A 12,716-nucleotide genomic window follows, 5' to 3' on the forward strand; every position below is an offset into this window, starting at 1 on the left:
ATAAAAAAAAAAAAAAAAAGTGAATCCCATATTAAAAAAAAACAATGTAAAAAAAAAGTGCAAAAAAAAATTGTGGGCCCCATAATTCTAATATATATATATATATATATACTATGTTCAAACAATGTCAAAAAAAAAAGTGCAGACTTTGTATTCATAGCAAACACTAATATAATAAAGTTTTAGATACGGAGCACAAATTACAATGTTATATCAATCGTGTTTTAAACATAGTGTGTGTGTATATATATATATATATATATATATATATATATATATATATTATATGCATAAAAATAGTGCAAACTAATAATGTTCAAAAGGGTGGGCCCATACTAAACAACACCAAGGAATATAAAAAAAAAACTATATAAAGCATGGATTTAGACTCATGCTTCGTCGTCCGTTGTCCCTTAAAAAAAGGGTGGGCCCCATACTAAACAATGCCGGACAATAAAAAAAAGTGGAACTCACCGTCTCCAAACTCATAGGAAAAAAAAAGTAGACCCTATATTATCAAAATCAAGCAATATAAAAAAAAAAGTGAACCTCATATTAAAAAAATATAATGTTAAAAAAAAGTGTTGGTTTTGTATTCGTAGCAAACACTAATATAATAAAGTTTTAGATACAGAACACAAACTACAATGTTATATTAATCGTGTTTTGAACATAATATATGTATATATATTATATGCATAAAAATAGTACAAACTAATAATGTCAAAAAAAAAGTGCACCCCATAAAGAGTGGACCTCATACTAAACAACATCAAGCAATATAAAAAAAAGGTGGAATCCATCATCTCCAAACTCACTGTAAATCGGTCACTCTTGTTCAAAGTGGTTGAGGGAGTTCTCTCCACATCACTAGGTCATGAGTTCAAGGGTGGTACAAAAAGAAAAAAGATGAGGAAAAAAACTCACTGTAAAAAAATGTAGATCTCATATTAACAAAATTAAGCAATATAAAAAAAAAAAGTGAACCCCATATTAAAAAAAATAATGTCAAAAAAAGTGCAGACTTTGTATTCGTAGTAAATACTAATATACTAAAATTTTAGATACGGGTACAAACTATAATGTTATATTAATCGTATTTTGAACATAATATATATATATATATATATATATATATATAGTGCAAATTAATAATGTCAAAAAAAAAAAGTGCACTCCATATTAAAAATTCAAACAATATTCATAAAATTTTCAAAGTATCTCATTGAGTCAATAATGATGGATTCATTGCCACGTGCGTATCAATCCATAAGTGGGAGCAAATGAAATTGCTTTTCTTCAAAAAGTTAAATAGTCAAACCATACAGTTTTTTTTATATTAGCCTCAGATCTAATCTACATATTAAATTATTGTATTTGCTTCAGCCATGTCATTTATTTGTTATGTTCATTAAAATAAATATACTTAAAATATTTATATTTTAAAATAAGATAGAATTTAATTATTTTTTATTTTTATTCTTACTTTAATAAATGTGAAAAGAGATTAATGTCGTAAAAAATATATCAAATGGAGATCAAATAATGAATAAGATAAATTAGTCAAATTATAATTCTAATCGACGTTTTCTTAAAAAACCATCCAAAAGACAACATGATAAGTAATATGAGCTAAACCGAGAATATTTATCAAAAAATTAAAAATAGTATTTCTTCGTTTAAATAGAAAATCAATTTCTACTTTGTTTCATTTTAAACATGTAAAATTAATTTAATAATTTGAATTAGAATTATCCAAATCAAAATTTTATAAAAAAATAATAAGTATTTTACACCTTTAAATTAATCGAATTAAAATTGAAAGTATCAACTGATGCTTAAATATTGCTATTGTTTTATCTCAAAAAGAGAAAAATAGTTTCCTTTTAAACAAGTCTTCTCTTTTAAAAAATATTAATAAATTTGCCGATTTTGTATTCGTAGCAAACATTTATATAATAAAATTTTAGATACGGAGTACAAACTACAATGTTATATTAATCATGTTTTGAACATAATATATACTCTCTCTCTCTCTATCTATGTGTGTATATATATATATATATATATATATATATATATATATAATCACTATTCAAAGACAACTACATACACATAAATGCACTATAATCTAAAGTGTTGGCCCGTACGCGGACCGTTTAGTTTGTTTATTATAGGCACAGATTTCAACACACTGTCGGTTTCTCTAAGACTTTATAGACACTATTTGATTAGACACCAAACCTAACTTTAAGAACAAAATTTGTTTTAAATGTTGTTGGAGTTTTAAGAAATAAAAATAAATTTTTTGAGTGATCTAATATAAGTCTTAAATATTTATGCAGTTGATTCACTCATAAATTTATATTATTTTTAAATATAAAAGAATGACATTCTGTTTTAAATAGCCTAAAAGAAAAAAATTGTCACGTAAATTGTGAAGGAAAGAATATTTTATTTCTTCCGGCAAAGTCGGTGTACGAACAGGGCTACTGCAAGAATCCCGCATTTACTCAGGGGTAATTAGGTAAATAAATTCGATTATTGGACACGTGTTACATTTTTCTAAAAGGTGGGCTTTTGCTCGAAAAATGAAAAAAGATTACTGTTAGGCAAGTCTAAATAGTCCCTGAAATTTATCAGTTTTCATCATTTAAATTTATCAAAAGTAAGAATTTTTTATTTCCGTCAAATTAATATTAAAGAAATTCTGATTTTTATATTTAGCAAGAATTGTGAGAAAATTTAACGAGAACTCATATTTATAGGTATATTAGATAGTGATGCCCGCGCTAAGCGCTGGCCCGACATTCTGGCTTAAATGTACTTTAATGCGAATAATATCACTTCACGGTCTGATAATTTAGAAAGTGATAATTATAAAACTACAATAAGTTAAAAATATGATCCTATAAGAATAGGATGGTAGCAAGCACAAAACAAAACGAAGCTTAGTAAAATTAATCAACTGATAACAATTCTAACTCTTAAGAATGAAAAACATGTTATGACTGCATATCCTTCTGTTCAAGATGTGTTTAAATGGGAGCAACAAGCCGAAATATATTTTTCCCATCAAGACTAATTTACACAAGAAAATGGTGAAATTTTCTAAGAATGTCTTTTTGCTTGCTGCTTTTGCTTTAGTTGAAGAAAGATTTGTTCAAAGACCAAAAGGCATAACCAGCTCACAAGTATCTTTCAAGACATGTCCCTATCTATTTTAGTTTTCTGAAAAATGGAGAAAGAAGGTGCAACACGTTAACGTTGCAATCTCAGTTTGATATAAAATACCATTTCAAAGAGTCAAAGATTGAAGCACCAGTAAATTTATACATATAGTTTTTTTGCCCATGTGAACCACCATGTCTCTCGAAATAATATAGCTTATGATTTTTGTAAAGGAAGAAATTACAGAAGGATGCAACTAAGCATATTAGAAGAAGCACAGATGAAAAGCTCAAAAGTTAAACTAAAGTTTGACAAGAACACTGATAGAGCGTGCCCGTGCTCAATATCTGACAGACTCATTTTTTTCAACTCTACTGCGAAAACATAACAAAACTAAAGAATTAACAAATCAGAATTCTTCAAATTCTTTAATGTATGAGGATATGTCCTCATCTGGAACTACCACATGGAGCCTTGAAGCTTTTAAATCTCGGGTATCAGTCTGCATCAACTGCTAAGAGTTTTCAAATCTTTCGACGCATGAGGGCACATCCTCATTTTGAACTACGACATGAGCCTTCAGCTTCTAAATGAAGTGTCGACCCTGGTATCAATCCGGTAAATTGGCCGCTTCATTTCAGTATCAGCAAAATATATGAGCACTACCTTTATATGTTACCAATGCTCTCTGGAAACTCCGTCCTCTTAAGTGTAGCTGAATGATTTGTTTATCATCATCCTTCTTTTTCCACGTTTCTCCACATCCACTATTAACCAAATAAGTGGGAAAAAGTGAAGGTGATCAATGAAACAAATTAAAGATGATACTGTAAATGAAGTCAACTGATTTCATGATGTAGAACAATTTTCAGAGTTCCATAATTTTCACATGGTGAAGTATTAGAAATTATGGTACCAAAACTAATACCTTTAACTTGTTTGTGGCACAATTTCCTCTATAACAGAAGATTAATAACTTGCAGTTTCTTCTAATTATTCAAAAGTCGAGAATATAAAAATTCTGAAAGAAAATGGGAAACAGTCAAATTTCAGGAGTTTTATTATCTCAATAGTGGAAAACTCAACATGATACGAATTGAATACATCCTCAATTATCATTTGGCCAAAGCATTAGTTTCAGTGAGCTCAATAATTCACAAACAGAGTGCCATATAAAAAGTTGGGTGTATACCTTTACCTATCCGGTACAACTTCCACTAAAATAGAGGATGTATCAATTAGTTTTTTTTTTTTTTTTTTTTTTTTAGTAATTAAAAGCTAAAAACATCAAAAATCTTGGAGTAATATTTTGTCTGCATTATTGCACCATTTAAGCAAAGCTAAAAAATGATTTCTGAAGCAAACTTTCAATTTCTGCCTTATATTAGTACTAACTACCACAATAGTTTCCTTCAGTACGCAGGGATATCTCCTCCACAATCCCACGACGATGTAAAATAGCTGCAAATAGACTAACATTAATGGGTGAAATTTCCTTCACATATGATGCATATAAGTTGAAGATCAAATTAAAAAGTAATAAGTCAATGTCAATGTAAAAGCTGATCGTGAGTTAAACTTGACGATAGCTATGGACATACAGAGAATAGATAAAAAAAGTCGAGGAGGGAATGATCCATTTATGAGTTCACAACTTTTTTTGGTTCAATGGTCCTATGTTAGGAATATTCACAGGCCGTGGTAAAAATTGTATTCAACAGTTGGATTCTTCTACAAACAGCTCCTTTTGCTGCAGGCATGGTCCATTTTAGTTCGACCAGAGAGGAACATTTATCATAACTGAAAGGATAACGCTTCCTAGATAAGCATGGTCTAACCTGTATGCTTATAGCTGAAGTGTCTTGGTGGCAGTCTAGATGGCCTGTATGAAGTCCCCTGGAAAAAGTCACAACCAGAACAGATTATTTACGCACCCGTTCTAAATGTTTTCTAACTTGAGGGTAAAACTATATAGATCAGAAGTTTTAGTATATCCACTAAATAACCCTGTCAATTAGCTTTCAAGAATCTGTGAACCAACTTTTGCATTTTCTCAAGGTAAAAATAATTCAACAACACCAGTTCACTTATATAATAAAACATATCCGAGGATGCAAGGCTATGAAAATGCATTTTCAGTAGCTAGAACGTGTAACTGTCGATATGTCAAAGAAACTTTACTCACTCATTTATCACTTAACCACCAGAACAACATCAACTACATGGAGTGAACCCAAACACCAAGTCCACAACTTTATTAAATATATAGAGAGCATATTGATGCCAACCGGCATCTCATGGAGGCACAGAGCAGCCATGGCAATGTCATATTCTCCCCAACCTTGTACTCAGGAATGTAGTCTTTGGTATTATTGTTCATTTTTTCGAGTCTATGGTTAAGCAAACCAGCAGTATCTCATATAAAAGGCATGATATAATAGCATTGACCTTATATAACTTTTCATGCCCCATTGCTTGGTCAAATTTTGGCCAAATTTCTACTAAATGCATCAACAACGACCTGCAGAGAGAGAGAGAGAGAGAGAGATTACATGAACAAAATTAGATTATTCGAGAGTAAAAATGGAAAATATCCTTGAAATCCTCAGCTTTCATAACCAGCAATCTAAAAAGAGTAAAATTCAATAAATTGAGTTCATTCTTTACCTGATGTCTACTTAAAACATTACTTTATTTTCTGATTCTTTTCGATACAGAAACCTGCATTTCAAGAATAACCAAATGATAGAACTTTCTTTTGTGGACAAAGTAAATGATTGAACTTGAACTACATATAGGCTAAGATAGTACTTATGCTCCAAATCCACACATCACATGCTTACAAAGATTATAACTTGCTGCCATTTTGAGCTAATATCTCCATACAAAAATTAAGAAGTGCAATGTACGCTTTCTGGTAAAAGAAAAATATTAAAGTAGAAAGAAAAGTAGCATCTTTACTTAACAAATGCAGTATCATGTATTGTGAATCGTACTTTAATGCTTTATTGCTAATTAGCACCTCATAAATCCCGAATTTAGTAGCCTGAGTCAAAATTATGGAACCTCAAAATGTGCAATCAGACTCACAGTTTAAAACAATAACATATAGATCATCCATAAAACTTTGGAACCATACGATTACTTACCTTAATGGAGCATATTGAAGCTACAAAGTTATGACGAAACCCAATTTTCTTCTGTCTAAAAAAAAAAAAAGTGTCGAAGATTCCGTAAAGTGAACTGCCTTTTTAGTTATGGAGATGAAAATAAAATTATTCTAAAATAAAACAGGGAGCTATTAATTAAAAGAAAATGAAATTAAAGAATACACCAAATGAGGCAAAAAAAAAAAAAAGAACATAATAAATCAGTTAAAAAATTAGTTTAAGTGCAGAAACACGGATGAAAACAATTTGTATTTCACATGTTGAGTCGCATATCCAATTAGTAAAGCATCTTTCTTACCTTGCAGTTAGTAAGGAAGTGGACTTGTTAGCCAACAATTAGTTTCTCTGGTAATTCAATTTTGGCTCGACTTTTGCTATGGCGATGTACTATTTCTGACTAACAGGTAGGTATTCCTGCTTTGAGTAATTTTTGTCTTCTCTTCCAATCACTTGGTGATTTCATGGTTTAATGTTCTTTGTATACGAACATTTTACCCAACAACAACAACAACAGCAAGCCCAATATAATCCCACCATGTGGGGTCTGGGGAGGGTAGAGTGTACGCAGACTTAACCCCCACCTTGAAAGGTAGGGCGGCTGTTTCCGAAAGACCCTCGGCTCAAGAGAGGAGAACAGGAGAGGAAAAACAAGACAAAAGGTTAGATAGGACCAAGCATATCGAAAACAATATGAAAGCAAAGAATAATAAAAGCGAGAAAGTCATGGTAGAACAGTCCGAAAAGAAAGGAGCATTAACTACTATAGATAACTAAGATAACCAAAGTACAACGGCCCAACAAATATAAGCAGCAATCAAATGCAGAAATCAAATGGCAATAAACAAATGAGCAAAACTACAACTACTATGGTGAAAGGATTAACCACCTAGCCTTCTATCATAATCTGAGTCTTCCACAACCTCCTATCTAAGGCCATGTCCTTGGTGAGCTGAAACTGTGCCATATCCTGTCTAATCACCTCTCCCCAATACTTCTTCGGCCTCCCTTTGCCTCTCCTGAAACCGTCCATAGCCAACCTCTCACACCTTCGCACTGGGCATCTGTGTCTCTCCTCTTCACATGCCCAAACCATTTCAGCCTCGCTTCCCGCATCCTGTCTTCCACCGATGCCACTCCCACCTTGTCTCGGATATCTTCATTCCTAATTCTATCCCTCCTAGTGTGCCCACACATCCACCGCAGCATTCGCATTTCCGCAACTTTCATTTTCTGAACGTCAAATTTCTTGACTAGCCAACACTCCGCCCCGTACAATAAGGTCAGTCTAACCACCACTTTGTAGAACTTGCCTTTAAGTTTTTGTGGCACTTTCTTATCACACAGGACTCCAGAGGCGAGCCTCCATTTCATCCAACCTGCACCAATACGATGTGAAACATCATCGTCGATATCCCCATCTCCCTGTATAATAGACCCAAGATACTTGAAACTTTCTTTCTTTTGAATGGCCTGAGTACCAAGCCTCACTTCCTCGTCAGCCTCACGTGGTAGGCCACTGAACTTGCACTCCAAGTATTCTGTCTTGGTCCTACTCAATTTAAATCCTTTAGACTCCAACGTCTGTCTCCACTGAACATTTTACCCAACACAGGTTACAAATGGCAAGTGCAACCCAGGGTAGAGAGCAATCGCTTCATAACATGACAAGTGATAGTAGTATCCACACACGCTCAAACTAATACATATAAACTCTATTAAAAAAAGCATCTGTAAAAAATGTTCTCTCTAACTTTTCACTCTGACTTGGGAGATGTGCCCACCTTTTCTCTCTCCTTCTAAAACTTTTTTGGAAAGACCTTCTGGTTCTTACCATGGGCAAGCAAGCATTTTTCATTTCAAGGGAAAAATCTTTTGAACTCGTCAACATGGGGGACACAGAGAATAGATGGTTCTCCCTCATCGAAAGGAGCAAACAATTCACCAGCAGAATCAACATCGATGAGAACAATCTTCGGTGGATATGTGATGCTATGAGGCAAGCATCACGGGGGGCAGGGGATCTCTACAGAAGATGGGGTAGAAAACAGCAACAATATCTCTACAGGGTGTATCAGAATTTCAATATCTACGGCAGATTTCTTAGAATTGAGGTATGGTGCGGTGAAAGGAAGTCGGCGGTGATCATTCCAGAGGTGAATTACAACAGCGGTTGGGTGGATTTTGCAGGAAAAATTCTTCGTTTTGTAGGGCACTCCAACATCACTGGTCCTTTTCGTCCAGCATCCCCACTTTTGAAGACATTTTTTGAAGCGGCTAAAATTGAGAGCTGGCCAGATCTGTCTTCATCATCCACTACTAATCTCAAAGACCCAGAACACCCACTCTCCAGATGTTTGATAGGTATCTTCAATGACCCTTTCAACATTAGCCCTAACACAAAAACCATTCAAAAATGGTTCCTGGGTCGATGGAAAATTACAGCTGGCCTGAAAGTTACCCCAATGGATCGCAAAACCTTTCTTTTCGAACTTCCTTCGAGACAAGAAGCGATGAGAATTAAGGCTGGGAGCTGGTTCTGGAATGGGAGACATTTGGATTTGCAATGGTGGTCACAGGACCTTGGTACTAAATCAGAATCCAGCTGTCCGGAGTTTCTTTGGATCAAAGTTTTTGGCATTCCCCTAAGTGCATGGACAACGGAAACCTTCAGAAGTATTGGGGATCAGTGTGGTGGCTACGTCGGGGAAGATGAAGACACTAGAAAGAGAAGTCACCTTATTTGGGCTCGTTTATGTGTTAAAAATACCGGCAACCAAGTTCCGACGAAGGTCAGATTAATCCAGGGGGGATGGAATTTGAAATTGTGGTAATTACGGAGATCCGGGCAACCCCATTACCCACTGGTCCATGCCAGCATCACTTGTCAACAGATACAGCAGAGATAAACTCAGGAATATTGGGTAGCGTGAAAGTTGATAGGGACAGGACTTTGTGGGACCCAATTCCAGTGAAGAAGCAGGTAAGGGGACCAAATTTAAATTCATCTGGCCCTACAAAACCCATTCTTCAGCAGCAGCCTAAATACCAAGGTGTTAAAGGAAAAAGTTTATTGGGCCATCAAAGTGGTTACTACCCAAAAGGCCCAAAACAAAGCAAAGGAAAAGGCCCAACTATTATCCAACCTGGAAGGCAAAGTCTGTTATTAATAATAACGATCCCTGTTTGCTAAGGGATTATTCCATAGAGCATCATAATTCTTTCGATCTTCTCTCAGAAGAAATTCTAGCATCATCTATTCAGGGCAAGGAAGAAAGGGGGGAACCATCCTATTCCCAATTCGATGCAGATGACGAATCGGAGCCACCTTCTCGCCCCTCTGAGAATGACTTGGATTCAGATTTTTCACTACATTCCTTTAGTGAATTTCTCCCTCTTCCCTGGCATGATAGAGAAGATATTTGCATGCAAGCGGTAGACAAGCCAACAGTGGTGGAAACATCAAGGTGGACTAAAATTACGATGGTTAAAGCTTGCAAATTATTCGGCGTAAACGCCACAGGTTTTGAGCATGACCTCTTTGATATTATTCTAAGGATGGAGGAGAGGCGCAAGGCACAATTATTGGCTCAACAAAAACAGGAGGCACAGGGAGCTGCCAGTCCTAAAAAGGGGAGAAATAAAGGGAAAGCAGAGCTAAAAAAACTGGAATGGGGTCTTCAAGACAATTGTGAGAAGAAAGGCCGGGGCAGGTTCCACAATTCTCAACCTAGATAAGAATAAAAATCTTGAGTTGGAATATGCAGGGGCTAAGCGACAGAAATAAAAGGACTTTGGAGTCATTGATTCGTAAATGGAGAGTTGATATTGTCTGCCTTCAAGAGACTAAAATCGAAAACTGGACCAGCTCTCTAATTAGAGAGATTTGGGGCTGCAGATGGATATCTTGGGTTGAACATAAGGGTATTGGAAGCAAAGGGGGAATGTTAATTTTATGGGACAAAAGGCAGTGGCAATGTGTTGATACTCAAACCGGGGAATACTCACTGACCTGCAGATTTGAGAGTCTAACTGAAGACTTCAAATGGGCCTTCACAGGGGTATATGGTCCTCATTCTAATCCAGTAAGGAAAAAGTTTTGGCAGGAGTTATCAGCAGTCAGAGGACAATGGTCGGATCAGTGGGTAACTGGAGGAGATTTCAATGTATGTAGGTACGAAAGTGAAAGACTCCACTGCTCCACAAGGTCCAGGGCAATGTGTAAATTTTCCAACTTAATTTTGGACTTGGGATTAATTGACTCCCCTCTAGAAGGAGCACAATATACTTGGTCAAGAGGAGAAAATCATTCTCAAGCATCAAGAATAGATCGATTTTTATTTTCTAACGAATGGAGTGATGCATTTAAAGATGTGAAGCAACTAGCGTTGCCAAGGGTGGTTTCAGATCACAAACCTATCATCCTGGAGTGTGGAGATTGGGAACCTTCACCCTCCTATTTCAAATTTGAAAATATGTGATTAAAAGCAGATGGTTTCATGGACATGATAAAAGAATGGTGGCAATCTTACTCTATCACTGGCTCCCCTGATTTTATTCTTTTACAGAAGTTCAGGTCCCTAAAGAAGGACATATCTGTCTGGAACAGAGAAGTGTATGACAAGCTAGAAACCAGAAGGAGGAAAGCATTAGATCATTTGCAGCACCTTGATCAAGCTGCTGATCAAAGACCTCAGTCAGCAGATGAAAAGGAAAAAGCTTTTACCTTAAAAATGGAATTGCATCAGATTGCCTTAGCTGAAGAGATTTCATGGAGGCAAAAATCCAGATGCACATGGCTTAAGAAGGGTGATAAAAACACACAGTTTTTCCAGAAAATTGCCAACTCTCAAAGAAGATACAATTGCATTGATAGACTCTTAGTGGGGTAAAACATCGTGGAAGACAAGGTCCAGATCAAGCTGGAAATTCTGGAATACTACCAGAAGCTTTACAAAGAAAGGGAACATTGGAGACCCACTGCAGATTTTGAAGGTGTGGCCTCTTTATCAGCAATTGAAAGTGAGAGTTTGGAAGCACCTTTTGAGGAAGTAGAAGTTCTGGCTGCTTTAAATTCATGTGCCCCAGACAAAGCACCAGGCCCGGATGGTTTCACTATGGCATTTTTTCAAAAGGCATGGAGCTTCATCAAGGCAGATCTAATGGAGGCGCTCAATCATTTTCATCTCAATTGCCATATTGAGAGATCTTGTAATGCATCTTTCATAGCCCTCATCCCTAAAAAGAAAGGGGCAATAGAGCTAAGGGACTACAGACCCATTAGCCTAATTGGTAGCGTGTACAAGATTTTTGCTAAGACCATGGCCGAAAGATTGAAGAAAGTCACAGGGAAGCTGATTTCAGAGCAGCAAAGTGCATTCCTCAAGGACAGACAGATAACAGATGCTTCTTTAATTGCTAATGAGGTTCTAGACTGGAGGCTTAAAAGCGGTGAAGCAGGACTATTGTGCAAATTAGATATTGAAAAAGCTTTTGATCAACTGAGCTGGAAATACCTCATTGACATCCTCAAAAAAATGAACTTTGGTAACAGGTGGCTTAGGTGGATAAAATTTTGTATCTCAACTGTGAAATACTCGGTGCTAGTTAACAGGAGTCCTGTAGGCTTCTTTTCCCCGGAGAAAGGCCTAAGACAAGGAGACCCCCTCTCTCCTTTCCTCTTCATTTTGGCTATGGAAGGCCTTACACAGATGCTGGGTAGGGCCAAGGAGCTACAATGGATTCAAGGTTTTCAGGTGGGCAGAAATCCGACTAGCTCAATCAATGTTTCACATTTGCTTTATGCAGATGATACTTTGATCTTTTGTGGTGCGGAAAAATCTCAAGTTATCAACCTCTTACTTCTGTAGTTCGAGGCATTGTCAGGTCTACATATCAACATGATAAAAAGCATCATCTATCCTGTTAACAAGGTTCAAAACTTGGAAGAGTTAGCAGATGTTCTTTACTGCAAAACTGGCTCACTCCCGACTACCTACCTAGGTTTACCTCTGGGAGCCAAATTTAAATCCATTGAAATCTGGAATGGGGTGTTAGAAACAGCGGAAAAAAGGCTTGCTACCTGGCAGATGCAATACCTTTCAATGGGAGGCAGATTGACTTTGATTAACAGTGTTCTAGACAGCATCCCGACCTACATCATGTCTTTATTTCCTATGCCAAGCTCTATCCTAAAGAGGTTTGACAGGATTAGAAGGAAATTTCTTTGGGAGGGCAGCAGTGAAACCCACAAGTTCTCACTAGTCAAGTGGCCAATAGTGACTCAGCCAAAATCTGCTGGAGGCCTAGGAATCAGGAACCTCATGCTGCATAACCAGAGTCTATTGATGAAATGGTTGTGGAGATATGGACAACCTG

This window comes from Lycium barbarum, chromosome 11 (assembly GCF_019175385.1).
Source record: "Lycium barbarum isolate Lr01 chromosome 11, ASM1917538v2, whole genome shotgun sequence".
NCBI classification, from domain to species: Eukaryota; Viridiplantae; Streptophyta; class Magnoliopsida; order Solanales; family Solanaceae; genus Lycium; species Lycium barbarum.